The sequence below is a fragment of the Thamnophis elegans genome, chromosome 2 (assembly GCF_009769535.1).
Source record: "Thamnophis elegans isolate rThaEle1 chromosome 2, rThaEle1.pri, whole genome shotgun sequence".
In the NCBI taxonomy this organism is placed as follows: Eukaryota; Metazoa; Chordata; class Lepidosauria; order Squamata; family Colubridae; genus Thamnophis; species Thamnophis elegans.
Window position 1 is genome coordinate 62,115,655 of NC_045542.1, and position 22,276 is coordinate 62,137,930.

Consider the following 22,276-nt stretch of genomic DNA (forward strand, 5'->3'; position numbering starts at 1 on the left):
TGGATCCACCCTCTAGTCACTGTCCATGGAGGCTTTGCCATCCAGAGGACAAGGATCTTACTGACAGGTGGTGGGGCTGACAGGGTTGAGGGCTTGTCTACTTCTGTTTCCTTAAAAGATGGACTCCATGACCCCTCATATGCCATGATCTGATGGACAAGCAGAGTTATCAGGAGGAGGCATCCTTCAATAATGCAAATAGTTTTGAACCCTAATAGGACTTAAGGTGTTTCTTTCTTTCTTTTGTCAGCTTGTTAGAGATGATCCTTCAGCCTTGAATTCAGTACTATGAGGGTAATGAATACAAACTGCTTTAAACTGTGACTTCCAGAAGGGTTACGCAGACTAGATCTCTCGTCCAGAATTATTAAACTCCTGATTCATCATACAATTATAATTTAAATAGTCAATATTTTCATTGAATAAATTACCAGGAAGCCTCTGAATTAAATTAATTTTCAATTCCCCCAAAGTTTTATAAACTTTCCAAATCAGTATCAAATTGTTTGTGAGGTTCTCTCTGTTCTTCAGGTAATGGAAAGGAATATTTTTATCAATTCATTTATATCCAAGTCTAGTCATGAAAAACTGACCGGTGGAATTTCGAAACCATCTCAAGGTAGGTTAAATTTTACTGTTTGCAGAATACCAGACTGAACACAAACAGAGACTACTTTACTTTGAAACAGACACTCTCCCTGCTTCACTAATTTCATATTTGCTTAACATTTCCCCCCTATGGCAAGCTCATTGGTGAAGCTACTCTCTATTTAATGCTCGGTTTGGTTCAGCCAATCCAAATACTCCAATTATCCATCACCTGAGTATCATTTGCATGTTCCCTTATGAGAAAGAACTGGGCCTTTTCTTACAAGCCAGAGATGATTCTTCAATTTTGTCTATGGAGAGTCTTCTCTCATGGGATATTATGAATCATATGCCAAGAGTTACATTGTTAGATCAGTAAAAGTGTTTGGTGCTGAGGAAGAGGTCAAATTGTATCTTCATTCACATTCACTGTTTGGATGTGCTGAAAAAATCCTCTTTTTTTATTACTATGTAATTGAGGGGTGTGCCGGAAATGGAGCTCAGGAGGACAAGGGTTTGGCACTCTCCTTGGTCTCCCCTTCCTCCCCTGGAGACACCTGGACCACCAAAGGCACCCCTGACACAAGTGACGTTGAGCTGGCCATGCCCACCCGGCCACACCCACCCCATCCATGCTTACCCAGGCCCCCCAAGGTCAAACACAACTCTGATGTGGCCCTCAATGAAATTGAATTTGATGTAACCCCTGAATCCAGGGTTAGAGTTGGGGCAGCTGGATGGAGCTGCATGTTTACTGGCCAGGTGCCCTTCTTGATGGCACATGGAGTTTGCAGAAGGTATTTTTACATGCTTTATTTATAGACTTTTAATATAACATATAAGATGTATAATTTTAAAAAACTGAAATATTTAGGAAGAAAATGATAATAAAAAGGTAGAATAATGTAGTATACACACAAACGTATGATACACTCCAAACTTGGCTGCAGAAAATACAACTTCGGTAATAGAGTTGTCACCGTTTTTCACAGTTACGACCTTTGCAGCATCCCTTCGATCATGTGATCAAAATGCATTACCTAACACCTAAGATGGTTTCTTCCCCAAACCATCAAAACTTTAACCTTAGACTGTCTATTGTCAACCTCTCCCCATTCCTAAGAGGTTTTTAAGGGGCGTGCATAAGCCCACCAGCTGTGCCGACCATCCCTGTCCTAATATCTCCTTATATTCGTATTCATTTCATGATTCATAATCATATTATATCTGTTTTCTAATTAATGCTTGATTAAAATAAAATAAAATGAAATAAAGAAATGAAATAATAAAATAAAATAAAAAATAAAATAAAATAAAATAATAAAAAATAAAATAATAAAATAAAATAAAACATTGCCTTATAAGTAAGGATGTGGCTGTATTCAGAATTAACCAATCACATTCAAACTGAAGGTAATCAGGACACATATCGGCCCAAAGTTTAGAAATGCAGGTAGTCCTCAATTTACAACCATTCATTTAGTGACCATTCAAAGTTACAATGGGACTAAAAATGTGACTTACGACCGTTTTTCACAGTTACAACCTTTGCAGCATCCCTTCGATCATGTGATCAAAATTCAGGTGTTTGGCAACTGATTGATGTGATCACATTCTGCGACCTTCTGACAAGCAAGTCAGTGGGGAAGCTTAACAATTAGGTTACTAACTTATCAACTACAGTGATTTATTTAACAACTGTGGCAAGAAAGATTGCAAAATGGGGCAAGGTCAGTTATTGATTTTGCCTTCTGACCAAATGAATATAAATATGTATGCTATGGACACTAAGTTTATCTAGTACTGTTTTTTCCCTCTTTGTTTATATATCCTCAGTTGCTATGACAAATACTAGAATGAAAGTGGGGTACTTTGGAAGACTTAAAAAGCAATTATTTATGAATGCCACTCTGAAATGGGTAGTAGAATAGTTGGCTCAGAAAAAGCAAGTCTGAAGCATTATTACAATAGTACTTGGACTTATATATTGCTTCACAGTGCTTTACAGTCCTCTCAGCATATTGCCCCCCAAAATCTGGGTCCTTGTTTTACCAACCTTGAAAGGATAGAAGGCTGAGTCAACCTTGAGCTGATGACAATCAAACTCTGACTGCAGAATTAGCCTGCAGTACTGCATTCTAACCACTGTGCCATCATCACTCAATGTATTTAGTAACTGGCAAGAATCACTGATAAGAAAAAATCTCTGCTTGCAGAAGCCCATAAAGTCAGCATACCACTCCTGGAGGAATCCCAAAGAATCCTGTGAATGCCTGCAAGATTTGCAATACTTCAGAGAAAATTTTGCTTTCACAAGACAGTCAATTCCCAAAGACAACAGAGCACATAACATTAGAAACAGCAGATGTGATGGGTGGGACCAGTGGTGGCTGCAACTGGTTTAACAACCGGTTAACAACAACAGGTAATAAGTGGCCAGTTGCTAAGTGACTTTTCAGTGTTACAACCTATCTGGAAAATGGGAGTTATAACATCATTCTGAAGGTCTGACAATCTCCCACACACTGCCGAATCATATCACAGGGGTTTGGTGGGATGGAATCTAAATGAAGCCTCTGAATTGTTTTTGATTAGAAAATTAGGCCAAAGCCTACCCTGCCTTGCAGCTTTGCTATCCCTCAGCAGTGCAGGCGCCCCACAGATCTCCAAATGCGGCAGCAATGTCTTGGCCCATTTTGTCTGATGTCTCCAAACCACACCCACAGAATCGGTAGTAAAAAAATTGAATCCCACCACTGACACATATATACACACAGTGGTGGGCTTCAAGTAATTTAACAACTGGTTCACCTAGTGACTGGTTGAGTGGGCGAGGCTTGGGGGTGTCATGTGACTGAGTGAGCATGGCAGGACTTCCTCCCTTCTCTTTTTTGGGGATATCTGAAACAAAGGGCTGGGACCTTCAAGTAAGGTGCAAGCTGCCACCCCAGCTGGCAATTCTGGCTGGGCTGGTTCAGCTTTCCCACTGGCTGTGAATGTAACCTTAACTTCCTCCCTTAACTGGTGGCAGAGGGGAAGGCAAGGCAAGTCTGAGCCGTCACTGTTCAGCTCCCCATCCCCCAGCCTGCATCTCACTGTCCACCTGAATTTTTCACAGCTGCTGAGTCTCATCTGTCTGTGGGTGGAGCAAAACCACCACAACCCATCTACTTGCTACCTTGGCCTCTCACTCATCAACCTGAGCGCTTTGGACGAGCACCAGCCACCGATGTGAGAATGGTGCAAGCCTCATGGACTGGAAAGTAAGGCTGATCGTGGGGAAGAAAGATCCAGTCCAGTGGTGGTGTGGGGACACAATGAGGCTTGGCAGCTATTTGGGCCCAGCTCTGGGCTGCCATCTGCTTGCCGTCCCTTCTACCTCAGATTCTGCATCCAGTGTGCAACAATGGGTCACACATGCCGCTTCCAGGCCAGTCCGGCGTCATAGGCGAGTGGGTGGCCCTCAGGGGAAATTTTCTAGTAGCCTTCCCACCTGGGCCCTGCAGAAGCCAAAGCTGGGCCTGAAAGGCTGCCAAGCCTCACTGTGTTCCACCACCACCACTGATCTTCTTTCCCTGCCATCAACCTTATCTTCCAGCCCATGGGGCTTACACCATTCTCACAGTGGTGGCCTGTGCTCATCCGAAGTGCACGGCAGGTGAGGGAGGAGCAGAGGCAGCTGGCAAAGGGGCGATACGGGTCACATAGCCTCATGCTCACTGGTCACCCCCCACCTGCAGGCAGGCAAGGTCCAGCAGCTGCAGAGAATCTGGGCAGCGGATGAGATGGTGGGCTGCAGGGTAGCCAACCAGTGATGGCTCAGCCTGACATGCCTTCCCCTCTGCTACTAGCCATGGAGGAAGTAGGTCACAGGATAAAGAAGAGGGCAGTCATGGGGGGAAAAGCTGAGAGATCACAGGGTCTCTGTGGGAGGGGAAGCAGCTAGAGTCGATTCGGTGGGGCAGTGGCAGGGGGGCTGTGTCAGGAACTGGCATGTCCCCTGACCTGAGGCGAATGGCAAGTGGGTGGGAAGCCTCTGCCGATAGGTCCCAGCAGAGGCCAGAGGCGGGAACTGGCACCCTTACCTTCGCGGGCAGCCATGGTGAGCAGAGTGTTGAGGTGTGGAGGTCAGCTGGGCCACATGGGCAGAATGATAGGCCATGGTGAATGCAAGCAAGCGGGTGAGGCACGGAGATCTGGGCAAGCAAAAGAATGAAGAGCCAGAGTGTAGCTGGGTGCAGGCATGACTCTAATGCAGGCCAAGATGGGCAATAAGGCCTGGGAGGGGTGGGTGAGCCCTTGGTGGGATTTGCTGGTTCACCAAACTGTAACAACCGATATGCCCACACCAGTCCAAACCAGCTGCGCCCACTTGTGTGTGTGTGTGTGTGTGTGCGTGCGTACATACATACATACCAGGACGTGCAGTCACTAGAGGCAAGGGAGATGGGGGCCTCACCAGTCTCCTCAGGGAAAGGAAAGAATTTTAAATATTTTTTAAAAATAATTAACCCAGGGTAGTTGCTACCAGATTTCAAGTCACAGTGGCTTGGTGTCTGCTCTCAGTATTAACTAGAGGAGGCCAGAGAACTAGGGGCCTCCTTTGCATAAGGAATTTTCGCCTTTTAAAAGTTTGGGCATTTCTTAAAATATGACTTTTAAAATTCTTATCCAGTTTTTTTTTTAATAACAGATAAGCATGCCAACCATATACCAGATCGTGTCCCTCTATATTCAGTATTCTATCATTAGTTAAATGAGTCCAATCACTAATTACAGATAGCGTCACTGCGTCATAATATAGTTTTAGGTTAGGTAATTTCAAGCCTCCTCTCTCACGTACATCTTGCATTAGTTTTATCTTTACCCTCAGCTTCTTTCTGCCCATACAAATTTGTTGATACTTTCTGCCATTCTAAAAGATTCACATCTTTTTAAGTATAGGTAACATTTGAAAAGAAATAAAAATTTTGGTAAGATGTTCATTTTCTCTGCCGCTATCCTACCCAACAAAGATAAGTGCAATTTCTCCCATTTTTTCATCTCTATCTGTATACTATGCCAAAGTGGTTCATAATTATGCTTATATAATTTCCCATTTGAGGTTAAAATATAAACCCCAAGATATTTCACTTTTTTGACTACCTCACATCCTAGCATCCCTCCTAGTTCTTCCTTTGTTTAGTATTCATATTTATAGCTAATATTTGTGTTTTTCCTAAATTTATTTTAAAACCAGACACTTGACCATTGTTCTGCTCCGGGCAATGAGGGTTCTGCTCGGGCAGCCAGTTAACTCCACGCTTGGGAATATTTTTCAGATCAAGTTTATTGTCAGGAATCCTTATAACAAAACTTACAGTTCAGTAATGAGGTTCTTCTGACTTTCCCTGATCTTTCCCTTCACGTAGTGTAAAAAGACATTAATTCCTCTAACCCATGCTGCTGGTACAAAGCTGCTTCTGCTAGTGCTGACAGGGATTCAGTGAGTGCACAGTAATAAAACAATTTCCCGGGCAAAATACCCCACTGCCCAATCAGGGAGCACAGATGTGGTCACATGTTATGGGACTACATTTCCCACAAGGTAGTTGCATTTCCCTTGAGATAGTTGCTTAAAGGAGACAGCTTCTAATTTTTAAATTGGCTATATACTGTTGGGACAGCACACTCCCCACCTGGAATTATAAATTCCACTATCAACTAATCTTTAACTAAAGATAAACAAAGGCATGGCATAAAAATGCAAACTGACTGCCTAACTAACTGAAATACACAAGGCATAGCATCAAACAGTGCAAACAATCATGTAAACACAAAGCATGCAAAGCTTGAGGTTCAAACTTCTAATTCAGTCTTTTAGTTCATCGTTACAGGGTGGGGCTTGTTGCACAAGTCCCATAGGCCATGAGTTCCCGTGGACACAAGTCCCTTAGGCCACAAGTTCCAGTACATGTATTTGGGAATGAAGTTCCCTGCTGGTTCTGGCCAGTCACCTGTCTTCTGGCTCAGTAAGATGCTGGGGTAAGGGCAGTTGGTATCTCAGGATCCAAAAACTTTGGTACCAAGGCTTGAGAGTTGATGATGGTTGCACCCTCTACCACGAGGGTGGTGAAGATGATTACTGCTAAGCCAACATGAGAGGCTTCCGTCTGGAGAGTTGCTTGAAGCGAGTCGATTCTTGGGACTGGTTGCGGGTAGTTGTGGTGCTAGTTTCACCCTTCCCATGATGAGACTGATGTGGACGTTGTTCTCCCCACCGTAGACAATGTGAACGTTGTTCTCCCCACCGTGGATCTTGAGGTAACCTACAGCTGTTACCGCCTTCGTTGTGGCGATAGGCAAGGTGGGAACGTACTTGCGTTGGACAGGAACGCCTTGGAGACAACTCAGGGATTCTCGCCATATTGGACGTTCTTGCGTCTGTTGGTTGCGCTGTTCATTGCTGGACCACATGAAACATAAATAACTTTGATGGTTTTCTCTGACACAGAATAAGTTGACCATCTGCTGGATGTTGTCAGCTTCCTTTCTGGGCTGAATGAGCATGCTGAGTCGACTGTTGGTGAGGTTGGGACTTTTGAAGGGCACTTTATTCAGAGAGAGACCTTGGGATTGCACGCTGGTATCAAAAAGTGCTTGAATCTGGTCTGGCTCTTGTGGCTGGCACTTTCTAAAGGATGGTGGGTGCCAGCATTCTTCATCAATTTTGAAAGGTGGAGCAAGTTCTGCATGTCTGTTCTGGACCATCTTGTTCACGATTTGTCCCAGATTGAAGAGGCAAGAGAGGGGCTGCTCACAGTTTTTTGGCAACTGTTGCCCTGGTATGCAAAGAGGCATTGGAGCCATCCAAATCTTGGTGGCCTCCTGTAGGAACTCCTTGACCATGAACCTCAGAAATTCTTTGTTCTCTATTGACAAGGCCAAGCCATTGTCTTCTTTGCTGGTCTGGAACACTGTTGCTCCTAAAACTGGCTCAATCGATGAGGTGTGAAGACTTTTGTCTGGGTTGGGACCTGCGGCCAATCGACACACACCATCCCAAAGATGCCCCTTCCAAATTCTGTCTCGAGGGTGGATGGGGAGTCCTTTGGACCTTTATCCACTTCATGAGGGGTGAAAGCAGTGGAGGAGTCTGTTCCTGGCAAGAGCAGGATTTCGGCTTTGGGATCTAGAACAGGAGAGTGGTTACTTGTGTGCTTCAGGTGAGGTGGGATGCTTGCTACCTCTGTGTCACAATCTGACTGCGATCATCTGGTGGGTTGTCCCATTCTAGTGATGGTGGCAGTGGGAGCTGTGCACTTCCGTGCGTTTCTTCATTTTGGACATTGATGAGACTGTCGAGTATTGTGTCTCGTGGTCCAGATCGAGATTTTCCACCTTGTTCCTGTTGTGGTGGGCTTGGGTCTTCCATGTAGGCCTTCACATGCTTGTGCTGGTTATCTTTTTCCAGCTTCCTAAGACTGCAGTCGAGGGAGGAACAGTTAGCCTTCATCTGTAGAACTTTGGCCCGTATTAGTTTTCTTTCGCTTCCCGCTTGCGCTGAAGGTATTCCAGTTGAGCCTTAACTTTGGCACTCTCTGCTTCTGCTGCTGCCTTCTCTGCCTGTGCTTTGGCTTCTGCAGCTGCCTTTCCTGCTTCCACGGTTGCCAACCTTTCCTTCCGCAGCTGCTCTTCCTTTGCTGTCTCTAGTTCTATTTCTGCCATCCCAGCTTCTATTAGTGCCTCTCCAGCTGTAGATATCCGTGACCTGTGGCTGTAACGGGAAGATTGCTGTGAGACGCTGCTACCTGCCTTTGATCAGAGAGATGAGGCCTTTCTGGAGGCATGGGAGGAAACTGCATGTGACTGTTGAGATGTCGTGTGTGAACGATGAGACTTCACTGATGCAGTCTTTTCTCCCTGTGTAACTTTTGGACTAGATGAGGATGTCCTCTTAGAAGCGTGAGAGGGGGCTGCATGTGGCCACTGAGATGGTGCTCGCGAACGATGAGACACTTCAGATCTGGCGTTTGTTTCTAATGTGTCTTGGGGTTGGATGAGGACGCTTTCTTGGAAGCATGAGAGGGAGCTACATATGACTGTTGAGATGTTACCGACTCAGCCTTCTCATCTGGGGCTGTCTCCCTCTTCAAGTTGGATTGTTTAAGGTCTTTGCTGCATCGGAACTGCTTTTACGTTCTTTGTTTGACATCTGAATGCGCAACATTTCCCCCTGGAGTCCTTCATTATCATTTAGTTGTAACTGGATAGCAGTGAGGCGGTATCCATAAGATCTCCATAGCTTGTAGATATCGTCCATATCTCTACTTAAAGAATGGAGGCATTTTGGGGGTAAATCATCTTCGAGTTCGTCGCAGAGATGCTGCAACTGCTTCCAGCTACTTTCCTGCTTTCGATAAACCCTGTCCCATTCCTCCAAGAGGTTTGACCGCACAATCTGCGTAATGTGCTGTCTTAGGTCATAGTCTACTTGACGTGTTTCTGCCTTTTCTGAATCTTGGACATTTGATTCTGAGTTTTGGATGACCAATTCTGAGTCTATGGTGGGTTCAGCCATGTCTGACCCTCCTGCCATGGTTAGAAAGGTTCACCTGCCAGCCACTAGAGTGCGATGAGAAGCTTTGGAGATGCAGGCGCAGTTCACCTGCCAGCCACTAGAGTGCGTTGAGAGGCTTTGGAGATGCAGGCGCAGTTCACCTGCCAGCCACTAGAGTGCATTGAGAAGCTTTGGAGATGCAGGCGCAGTTCACCTGCCAGCCACTAGAGTGCGTTGAGAAGCTTTGGAGATGCAGGCGCAGTTCACCTGCCAACCACTAGAGTGCGTTGAGAGGCTTTGGAAATGCAGGCGCAGTTCACCTGCCAGCCACTAGAGTGCGTTGAGAAGCTTTGGAGATGCAGGCGCAGTTCACCTGCCAGCCACTAGAGTGAGTTGAGAAGCTTTGGAGATGGCAGGCGCAGTTCACCTGCCAACCACTAGAGTGCGTTGAGAGGCTTTGGAAATGCAGGCGCAGTTCACCTGCCAGCCACTAGAGTGCGTTGAGAAGTTTGGAGATGCAGGCGCAGTTCACCTGCCAGCCACTAGAGTCCGTTGAGAAGCTTTGGAGATGCAGGCGCAGTTCACCTGCCAGCCACTAGAGTGCGTTGCTATTGTTGGCTTAAGGTACTGGACTGCAGTTCTAGAGTAGCCACTAAATGGCGTTTGTTGTGTTTATTGTTTGGATTGATGGCAATGGCTGTGTCCTATTTGAGGTTTTTGGCTCCGCTGCCTCTCAATGTTGGGATTCCTAAGGGAGGGCACCCGAACTCGGAACCCCTCTTGGACCTGGCTGGCTTGATACCTCCTAAGGGCTTGCATAAGGTGACCAGATTTTCAGATTGGAAAAGAGGGACACCCTTGACCGGGGGGGGGAGCTTGATTAAAAAAGAAATTTTTTGTCAAAAGGTCACCCCAGGACACTGAAACCAGCATAAATACGAATCTGTTGCCAAACAAAATTTTGATCACGTGACCATGAGGATGCTGCAACGGTCGCTAAGTGTGAAAAATGGTCGCAACGGTCGCTAAGTGTGAAAAATGGTTGCAACGGTCGCTAAGTGTGAAAAATGGTCATCAGTCACTTTTTCAATGCCATTGTAACTTTGGTCACTAAATGTTTTCCCCCTCCTCGAGACTCACTTCTTCCTTCATTCCTCTTGCTTATCTACCTTCACCTTATCTGTCTTCTGCTCTTTCCCTCTCTTCCTTCCTTCCTCCCTCCTTCCATCCTCTTCTTTCCTCACTCACTCCCTTCCTCCTTTTTTCTCTTCCTTCCTCCTTCATTCTTTATACGATATAAAATTCAATGAGGGTGAAACACACCAAATCTGGCAAAGCTGCCTTGCACCAACCTGGCCTGCCCATAGAATAGCAGCCACTTTGAGACACATAAACCTGGTCTGAACATATTGCATCACAAAGATTTGCAAAGATCACATTTGCAAAAAGGAACATTTCTTGTAGTAAATACATTTTATAAACAATTTAAAAGTAAAAATCCCCCAAAATAATAAAAAAGGTATTCTATAAATAAAAGAAATCCTTAAAAACCATTGTTAAGTATTACACCAGCAATAATTTATACTGTCACCATTTCAAACTATCATCAGAAATACGAATCTGTTGCCAAACATCAACATTTTGATCGCGTAACCATGAGGATGCCACAACGGTCGCTAAGTGTGAAAATGGTCGCTAAGTGTGAAAAATGGTCATCAGTCACTTTTTTCAATGCCATTGTAATTTTGGTCACTAAACAGCCATGTTCCTGACTTAACAACCACCATGATTCACTTAACGTGGCAATAAAAGGTCGCAAAATGAGGCAAAAATCATTTAACAAACGTCTCCCTTAGCAACAGAAATTGGGGGATCAATCCTGGTCGTAAGTCGAGGATTACCGGTAGCCAATTGCAAAAGGCAACTTTACTTGGAACAGGTGAGATTGTGCCCGGATCCCTTTCATGCCAACATCCCATCCTGTCCATGGGGAGAACTCCACAGGCGGACAAAGCCCCAATCCCCTCTCAACCTCCAGCTGACTCTGCCATCCGCCATAACCACACATGCCTCTCAAAGGCAAAACTCAGGGGGCTGAATTCTACAGGGGGAGGAGTAAAGGGGGGATTTGAGGGGCAGCCCAAAGCACCATCTGTCTAAATTTGCATCAGGCAGGCAGTAACATTTTCATAGACCATGATCAGAGGAGCAGCTGATCCTATGGAGAGACTCCTCCTGCATTCAGTCCCAGGCCTACAAGTGGAAGTACCCTTCCTTCCTTCCTCCTTTCACCTTCCTTCCCTCCCTCCCTCCCTCCCTCCCTCCCTCCCTCTTTCTTCCTTCTAGCCTTCCTTCCTTTCCATTCTTTCTCCTTCCTTCCTTCCTCTTGCCTATCTGCCTTCTGTCTTTCTGCTCTTTAGATCTCTCTTCCTCCTTCCTTCCTCTTTCCATCCTTTCACCAAAAATCAGGATGTTTTATTAGCATCAGCATCATTCTGCTGAAATGCCAGATTCTGTGGTACTTCTGGATGAGATTTAGAAAATTACAGAGACATGAGGAACCATTATATAATTTCACTTGGCAAAACTCTGATTAAAATAATAGCAACAAAATGTAAGGTTTTTAATTTTAAAAACTCTAGCAAAACATAGATTTATTTCCAGTTTAGTTAATTAATGCCATTATAAACAGGAATGCAATTGATTAAATAAAAATGACTTTTTCTTTTATTAAGAATACTTATTCTACACTAAACTAGAAAATATTTCATAGGCCCTTCAACAAGTTTGTTACAAATTTTCAGGATTGCATGCATTCTTGAAACTGATACCATGTAATGTTAAAAAGCAGATAGCTAACTAAGTACACTAAAAACCATGTTTAATTATTTGCTACTTGAGGCCAATAGCAATGATGAAGAAATTTCTGTCATCCTCAGTGACAATATTTTTAGGGCCAAAAAATAAAACTCTGTATATTGGATCTGTTGAATGGAGAAAGGCCTGCACCCCCTCCCCCAAATGAGACACCTTCCACGATAATAGGAGAGGAGAGCCTGGAGACAGCAATCACAAGGCAGAACGTAGCTAAGAGACTTTCAACAATCGAACAGAGAAGCGAAGAGGCAGGAGAGACGAAGCGGGAGCCAAGCCGGGCTAGAGTGTTGGGCTGAAGGAAGGAGGGATACACACACTCGTGTTCTCCCCCTCCCTCCCTCCCTCCCTCTCTCTCTCTCTCTCAAATGGCAAATTCGAACAGCCGCTGCTGGGAGCCCGGTCTCATTTGGGGGAGGGGGAGGAAGCAAGCCTTTTTTCCATTTCAAGGAGCTGCCGCTCCTCCCCCACCTCTTAGAAGTCCAGCCAGCTGCTGGCCAAGCTCTCCGCGGAGACTCATCCAGAGTTTTCACCGCGATTTGCCTGGTGAGGAGAGGCGGCAGGTTGATGCAGACCAAATCCACAGTATAATAAATACAAGTATAATAAACACTTGTATTTATTATACTTGTATTTCCTCCTCCTTCTCCTCGCTGCGATCTGGATGCCCGACGCGCCTTCCTTTCCTCCGTGTTTGGCCCTTTCGCGTGGTGCCTTAAGATTACGAGCAATGCAGGGTTGCTACGTTAAGGGTGCCCAGTCCCAACTGGGAATTACTGCTGCTGCGGCACCCAATCCCTGCAGCAGTGGCTGGCTCTGCTCCCGGCCGTGGGCCCCTGCCCTGCCGCGTCCAGCGTGTCTTCAACAGCATGACCCGGCATCCCAAGCGGAGTCCCCCCCCCCGCCTAGCTGCGTTGCCCACATGCACGGGGATTCAAGGTATCTGGCCGGATTCCTTGAATCCCCGCGGGTATGGGCAACGCAGCTAGGCGGGCTCTGCTTGGGAGAGCCTGGTCATCTCAAGCGAAGCTCCCTCACTCCGCCTAGCTGCGTTGCTTCCCTTCACATCTTTGGAACGGCTTGGCTCCTTTCTTTTTTTTTTAGGGCGCCCCTCCGTTGGGAGGAGGTGGAGGATAGGCTCCAACTCTGCCCAGAGAAGGAGCCCGAGTGCTCCGGGGAAACGCGGCAAGCAAGCCAGCACTTCAAAGTCATGTTTTGCTGAATGACGGGCAAGTTCTAAACTGCTGGCATGACTTTGAAAGGGCTGGATTGCCTTCCGCGCGGGCCGACGTGGAAGGCAAGCGGCAAGCCAGCCCTTCAAACTTATGCCGGCACTTTAGCGTGCCCCTTGGCCGCCATTCAGCGAAATATGTTTCGCTGAATGACGGGCAAGTTCTAAACTGCCGGCATGACTTTGAAAGGGCTGGATTGCCTTCTGCGTGGGCCGACGTGGAAGGCAAGCGGCAAGCCAGCCCTTCAAACTTATGCCGGCACTTTAGCGTGCCCCTTGGCCGCCATTCAGCGAAATATGTTTCGCTGAATGACGGGCAAGTTCTAAACTGCCGGCATGACTTTGAAAGGGCTGGATTGCCTTCCACGCAGGCCGATGTGGAAGGCAAGCGGCAAGCCAACACTTCAAAGTCGTGCCGGCAGGCAGGGCTGGAGCGAGCGAGCGAGCGTGCTCCGTCCCGGTGGGTGCATGAGTGGAGCACTTTTCCAGCGCTCCTGTGCCTGGAGAGCTCCCTCTGCATATGAGCCCGGGATCCGCCATTTGCGCTCCCTTGCTCTGCCTCGCCACCCGCCTTCCCTATCTAGGGACTCCTCCAGCAGAAATAGCAGAGTCGCGTCGAGCGCCGCTCTGCCTTTCTCTGCGCTCTTCCCGCCCAGATGCCCAGAGCCTCCCAGACCGCCCGGCCCGGGGTGAGTCAGCTGCAGTGCAGCGGGCGGCGATCCCACCACACTTTAAGCACGCTGCGTTTTCCATCCCAGCCAGCTCACTGATTGGCTGGAGTCCAGGCCAATCCAATCAGTGAGCGGCAGCCTGGGCTGGCTTAAATTTGTAGGTAGGTAGGCTAGAGAACAGAACGATGAGCCAGCCCAGCAAGCTAGCAGCTGATGGGCGGGAGCTGCGAGCGCCAAAAAAAGCGTGCTTTTTAAAAAGCGGGCGGGACGCGGGAAAATGCATTAAAAAGCGGGAGTGTCCCGCCAAAAGCGGGACATCTGGTCACCTTAATATAATTATAAGTGCTATTGCTATAAATAAAGAAAGCACAGGCCATGACAAAATGGACTCAGAAGAAAAGGAAAGAAGTGAAAAATCTAAGCGTGAATGTAAAAGTATTGCAAAAATAAAAATTGACATATTTCATGAAAAATAACAACATATAGTGTACATCAATTTCCCAACAGACTGAATGGAATGTGGATATAAGGAAAGAATATATAGGAGTGCTTCAAACAATGTACAAGGAATCATATTGCAAAGGGCCACTGACATAGAAGTATACTAATGGACTATTTTATTTTATTTTATTTTTTATTAAGAAACATGTAAAACACACACACACAAAACCTAGATGCACACCACATTTACACAATACAATATGAACAGGAGCTTCCTGCTCGTTCTAATAACAATTATCAATCGATACCACTCACTTTATATTATTTCTCCTATTGTATTTCATTTGGATTTCACCATTCTTAACCCTCTTATACTATATACTGATACTATTATTTTTTGAGTTTTGTTATATTCCTTCATTGATTCTTGTTTCTTTCCTCCATCCACCTATACCATTTATCCCTTATCTGGTAGAATTCTGATTCTTCTTTTCCCTGGATTTCTTTAGTTAGTTTGTCCATTTCAGCACAATCCATAACCTTTCTTATTATTTCATCTTCGCTTGGAATTAATTGTTTTTCCATTTCTGGGCAAAGGCAATCATTGCTGCCGTAATTATATGTAGTATTAAATACTGGATTTCTTTTTTTGTATTTCGCAGACATTATTCCTAATAAAAATACTTCAGGTTTCCATTCTATTTTAACCCGTTATTGCCTCCAGCCAATTTTTGATCCTTTTCCAAAAAAAATTAGCCTCCTCACAGGTCCACCATAAATGGTAATATGTTCAGTGTATTGATTCGCATCTCCAACATTTTGGGGAGGTATTTGTTAAGATTTTAGCTAACCTTGTTGGTGCCAGGTGCCATCTGTAAAACATTTTGTACTGGTTTTCCTTGTATGCAACTGATAGTGTCATTTTTAAGTTTGTTCCCCAAAATTTTTCCCATTTGTCTAATTCAATATTATAGCCAAAGTTCTGCGCCCATTTTATCATTTGTTCTTTCATCATTTCCTCTTCCATTTTATACTTCAGGAGGAATTTATATATTCTCCCTATCATCTTTCTATCTGAGCTTTGAATAATTTTATCCAATTTGTTTGGTTCTGTTTTGATGTCATATAATTTAGTATCTTTATTGTATTTAGTTTTGATTTGGAGGTAAGTTAGCCAGTCAACTTTCATGTTCTGATCTGCCAATTCTTCAATTGTTTTTAAATGTCCCTGTCTATCAATTAAGACTCTGAATCTTAGCATTTTGTTCAAATCTATAAAATTTGGGTGAGTCATCCTTTTTGTTGGTGATAACCAATTTGGGATTTTCACATAGTGGATTTTTTTGATTTTGAGCCATTTTTGCAATAACGCTCTTCTGATTAAATGATTTTGAAGGTATTTCTGCATTTCATTTTTGTCATCCCATAGGAATGTATGTCAGCCTGTTTGCAAATCATGGCCTTCTAAGGTTAAAATTCTTTATTCTTTAGCTCAACCCAATCCTTCACCAATGTTATTGTTACTGCTGATGCGTATAAATCCCAATTCGGTAATGCTAAGCCGCCCCTCTCCTTCCTGTCTTGCATTGACTTTAGTTTAATCCTCGCTTTTTGTCCCTGCCAAATGAACCTAGCGGTTATTTTAATTTTTGAAAGAATTTTTTTGAAAGAATTTTTAATAGGTGTGGCTTGAATCAGGAATAAAAAAGATTCTTGGCAAAATATTCATTTTAATTGTCGCTATACATCCCATGAGTGATAACTGAATATTTTTCCAATTTTCTAAATCTTTCTTTATTTGTATCACCAATTTATTAAAATTATTGTCTTTAATTGTGGAATATTTTGCCGACACCCAGATCCCCAAGTATTTCACTTTCTTAGTAATTTGCATTCTGGTTGCTACTTCCAGTTCCTCTTCTTGCTTTTTTGTCATGTTCTTGGTTATCATTTTTGTTTTGTCTTCATTGATCTTTAGTCCTGCCACTTCGCCATATTCTTCTAATTTTGAATTAATTTCAGGCTGGATATTTTATTTTATTTTTACAAAAAAAGGTTACAGATGGGAAAAAATGTGCATGGAAGAGAATAATTGATTCATTTGAAGGATGGAAGCAGGAACAAAATGCCACCATTCATGAAGACAAACTATCTCTGGTAACCTAAATTGGCTTCAAGGAACTGGATTTCCATAATATTATAGGAAAGACTTTGTGTTTCTGTATGTCTTTGATGGCATCTAGTTATCATCTGGATTTTTTTCAGCCCAGATGAACTTTATTAGGACAGAGGTTGTATCTGCATTTCAACAATCTGGAATCAAATGGAATTTTCAGTGAATTTGATGCTACCGGTAATCCAAATGATACAATTTTGAGGTTCATAGATTTATTTTTTCTGAAGTTTTTCTTGTTACTATATATTTTAATGAACTTTGAAACCTCCATTGCTGGTTTATCAGATTGCTACAAGGTGACTTTATATTACAATTCCCTTTGAAGAAATGAGCCACAAATAAAATTGTTCTTTATAAAATAAATCAAACTAATACAATTAAAGAAGCTATAAGTATCTTTCAAAGGTAATCATCAGAAACTTTGAAGAAGTACAATAGTTAACTAGCCTTACCTTTTGAGAATGTTTATGTAAAGGTAGTACATCTCGCTGAAAGAGGTTCCCCAAAATAGGCCATGGAGCAGGCCCAGGGGGCAGCTGCCCTTTTCTCTTGTACATTTGGAAATATGAGACAAGAGTGAAAAGTATACAGAGAAGAAGTAGAACTCCTGTCCATGTCAGCTCCATCCTCTTCTGAGTTATTTTCCTCTTCAAAACTCCCAGAAACGGTTTCAATGAGACAATATTGAAAGAAGAAGGCAACTGGAGCCCCAATCACATTTAAATAACATATTTTTCCTAATCCTGTTTTTTAATCCATGTGTTTCCTTTCTGGTATTAATATAGGGTAATTATTTACCAACATCTCTACCTTTGGACTCTGGGTTCAGATGAGTTCTTGTTTCTGTACATTTTGTGCAACAATATGGAGCACCTATAAATTGAATTGAAAACATGGACATTTGCCTTTTATATAACTATCCAAGGTAAAAATCATTTCAGAAGAAAATAATAACAGAATAACAGAGTTGGAATAGACCTTAGAGTTCGTCTAATCCAACCCACTGCACAAGCGGGATACCATATTCCATTTCAGACAATTAGTTGTCCAGTCCCTTCTTAAAAGTCTCCAGTGATGGAGCATTCAGAACTTCTGAAGGCAAGATGTTCCACTATTTAATTGTTCTCACTGTTAGAAAATGTGTCCTTAGTTCTAGGTTGCTTCTCCCTTATACTCTGGGAAAGTCAGGTCTACTGGCCTTTATGAAAGGTGAGGAGGGTTGAGGCTGACACAGGTGCAATGGCAAAGAAAGCACTTCTCCTGGACACTGCCAGCCAGAATAATCAAGCCTGCAGCATGCCAGCACAGATGGGATGGGCCAAGCCAATTGAGTCCCTCAAGTAGTCTGCTCTTATGCCATCAGCTGCTTTAAAGATGATGACCTTAAAGACCTTGAATTGCACCTGGAGGCAGACCGGCAGCCGATACAGTCACAGATTAGTGATGTTATATGGGGCATTCTTTGGACCCCAAGAACTGTCTGAGCCACCGCACTCTGTACCAGCTGTAACTTCCAAATGCTCTTCAAAGGTAGGCTCAACAGAGCACATTACAATAGCCCAATTGTAAGATATCTAGCTCCTGAAAAAAAGAGGCCAGGCATTCCTGATCCAGGAAATGCCACAATTGGTACACAACCCAAAGTTTCTCCTTAGCCACGACTGCCACCTGCTCTTTGGGCAGGAGTTGCAAGTCCAGGAGACCCCCTCCCAAAAAAATTCTGAACCAGGGTAGTGCCATCTCATTCATATTCAAAGATGACAAAGCCTCCTGTACCCAAAGCCATTTGGTCTTACCAGGATTCAATCAAAGGCCCATGCAGCCCCACAGCCTCCAGGCACCACAAGAGGGAAACCAGAGTATCATTTGGGTCACCAGGAGTGGCAATATAGATTTAGATATTGTCAAAAGTCTGCAGACACCTGAACCCATGGTGACAGATGATCTCACCCATATGGATTCATATGGATGATGGAAAGGAATAGAGACGAGTGGCAAGCCCTGCAGAATGCCACATGATAATGACCAAGAGCTCGATCTCTCAATCCCTATCAACAGTGATTGGAATCAGCTTTGAGAAAGGAGCTGAACTAGCACTAAACTGTGCCACCCAGCTGTATTCCCCATTGCTGACCCAAAAGGATATCATGATCAATGGTATTGAAAGCCATTGAGAGGTCATGGAGAGCAAGGGTGGTTGCAATATCCCAATCCCACTCTCACCAAAGATCATCAAGTGTGAGCAATGCTCCTAAGGAGGAGGCAAACCAAGGTCTCTTTAAAAGCCTCCAGAAATACCCTCCCTCTAATGACATATTAATAAGGTCACCAGATTTTCAGATTGGTAAAGAGGGACACCTTTGACCGGGGGGGGGGTGATTAAAATTTTATACGGAGCAACAAAAATTTTCATATAACGCAAAAATAGTATTGTAATGTTTTTTTATTTCAACATAACTACAATTTACAAATATAACTTGTAACTGTTGCCAAACATCCGAATTTTGATCACGTGACCATGAGGATGCTGCAATGGTCGCTAAGTGTGAAAATGGTCGCTAAGTGTGAAAAATGGTCATCAGTCACTTTTTTCAATGCCATTGTAACTTTGGTCAATATATCACCTTTCTTGCCACAGTTCTTAAGTGAATAAATGCAGCTGATAAGTTAGTAACATAAGTGAATCTGGTTTCCCCATTTGACTTTGTCAAAAGGTGATTATATGACCCCAGGACACTGAAACCATCATAAATACGAATCTGTTGCCAAACATCAAAATTTTGATCCCGTGACCATGAGGATGCTGCAACGATCGCTAAGTATGAAAATGGTCGCTAAGTGTGAAAAATGGTCATCAGTCACTTTTTTTCAATGCCATTGTAACTTTGGTCACTATACCACCTTTCCTGCCACAGTTCTTAAGTGAATCCTAAGTGAAGATGTTATATCTTAAGTGAATCTTAAGTCTTAAGTGAAGATGTTATACAGTAGAACCTCTGGTCACGAACGCTTCTGACCAAAATATTCATATTCTCCCCCCTCCCCCCAGCTGCTGATTTCCCCTTCTGCACCATTTTTTTTGTAAGCGCCAAATTTCCAAAATTAGGTTTGATTCCTGACCAAATCAGTTTGCGACCAATGTTATGGAACGAATTATGGTTGTGACCAGAGGTTCTACTGTATTCATGCCTTTACATACTCTATATCACCTCAAAATGTTGCACAGCCTTCATAAGTTTCTAATACAGATAAAATTAAATACAACATCAGAACCATAAAAAAGTAAAATTAACCTGGCTGGAAAATCCTATGCCTGTCTTGCTATTATTACTGACACACTTGCTGCAGTATTTGATGGCTAAAAGAAAAAATATATATTGTTAAAGTGTGTATTATGTTCACTCCCATGTCTTGTCTGCTGCGTTGATTTTGAATTCATTAAAAGAGCTTATTTTACATCAAATCCCTCTCATATTATTCTCCTATGTTCAATAAACCCTAAGAGACAGCATACTATACATGAAATTCCTGTAACTGTATATTTAGTAAATTGTGGAGCTTTTATCCAATTAACTCAGTTTTTGGACTTGAATAATCACATACAATAAAGGAAATAAAACTATTTAGAATGAAGTGTAGTTGGTTATTTGTGATTAAGGGTGTCATGCAGAAATAATTATAGTTTTGATCAGGAAAATACCCTAAAAAACCCCTTTTGTTCTTTCAGGGTTTTTTTTTAAATGATTTTTCCATGGCACATCACATACTGTTTTGAATAAAAAAACAGCAGCTGCACATTCTTAAAAACCTACATTATTTTAAAATGCATTAAAAAATAAAAGAAAAAAACCCAGCACACTTACCAGCAGGCAGAAACTCCAAGTTTCAAAGAAACTTTCCCACCATTTTAGAGTCCTCCAACCTCCGTGCCCCTCCCCACCGGAAAATCCAGGAAGTAACACTGGCGACCTCTCTAGCCATTTCCTGCAGCTCTATGGTACTAGATCATTTTTTTCTTATAAAATGAGGTGAACGCGACCGGCGCGCGCGGGGGGGGAGGTCCGTTTTGTTGCTTTAACGTTTTAATATCTTCAATGAAAGTACTGAGACAGAGAGAGAGAGGGATTAGACAGGGTGTCTTTTGTCTTGCCCCGGTTAGGATTTCTTAAGCAAATCCACTGGGCTTGCAACATGAAGCCAGAAAATCGGGACTTTTTTAAAAGGCGGAGGGACGCGGGAAAAATTGTTATAAAGCGTGCTTGTCACGCTGAAATCGGTACGTCTGGTCACCCTACATATTAATCATAACCTGGATCCACCCTCTGGTCACTGTCCTGGAGGCTTTCAACATTCAGAGGGACAAGGATCTTACTGACAGGTGGTGACGCTCACAGGGTTGAGGGCCTTGTCTACTTCATTCCTTAAAAGATGAACTTCCATGACCCCTCTCCTGCCTGAGGAAGTATCCTTCAAATAACGCAAATAGCTTTTGAACTCTTGTAGGATTTAAGGTGTTTCTTTCCTCAGCTTTTGTCAGCTTGTTAGAGATGATCCTTCCGCCTTGAATTCAGTACTATGAGGGTAATGAAATACAAACTGCTTTAAACTGTGACTTCCAGGAGGGTTACGCAAACTTGGACTCTCATCCAGAACTACTAAACTCCTGATTCATCATACAATTATATTTTAAATAGTCAATATTTTCATTGAATAAATTACCAGGAAGCCTCTGAGGTAAATTAAACCCAATTTTCAATTCCCCCAAAGTTTTATAAACTTTCAAAATCAGTATCAAATTGTTTGTGAGGTACTCTCTGTCCATCAGGTAGTGGAAAGGAATATTTTTATCAATTCATTTATATCCAAGTCTAGTAATGAAAATCTGACCAGTGGAAAAAGTGACATCAAAGAACACAATGTCTGGACACAAGCCATAGCACAGAATAACTCAGATAACTAGGTCAAGATCAGAAGATGTGGAAAGGCCTGGACCATATTATCACTAAGACTTGAACACCACAGAATGGATAACTTCATCACCACCATCATCATCTGAGATGAACTACTTTCATCTTAGGTGCATATTGGAGATATTTATACAGTTATCCAGATATGGTATCTACATGCCTACCTTCTGTATTCTGAGAAGGAAGCAATCAATATAATCACATGGGTTCTGGGGATCTAATGTCTTCTTGTTCAAATCCACCTTCTCATGGATATAATCGCGGAATTTTTCAACCTCAGCAAAAGACTTGATGTGTCACCCAAAAAGTATTCCATTGTTTTTGGAAAAGTATTGTACAAATTAAATAGTATGCCTTTTTGGTCATTATTGTGGAGGCTTAATACCCCAACTGTTCAGAGAGTAGCTTTTACTTTGATATTACTAATTGTCAACCCTCAGATAGGTCCAAGACTAGAAGACAAGAATCACAAGAATCTCAGTATGTTGTCTTTAATTGTAGTCACGAGTAAATACAGCATCTAGAAATTAAAATGGGAATGTATCATTGTAATAAGTTAATTGAAGAGTGTCTCTTGGAAAGTTCCCCTAGATCTCTCCTCACCTGGGCTGATTTCCATGCAGGAGATACTTTGCAAGGGAGTCACCTGCTCCTTTCCTAGACTCCCCCCACCCCCATCTCTCCTACAAAGGGATAATGGTGAAAAAGGCCAAAGTCCTTGAAGACTGGAAGAAAGAAGTGTGCGCATAAACCTATGGGAGTTGTCTGAAAAGCCATGACAAGGAGAGA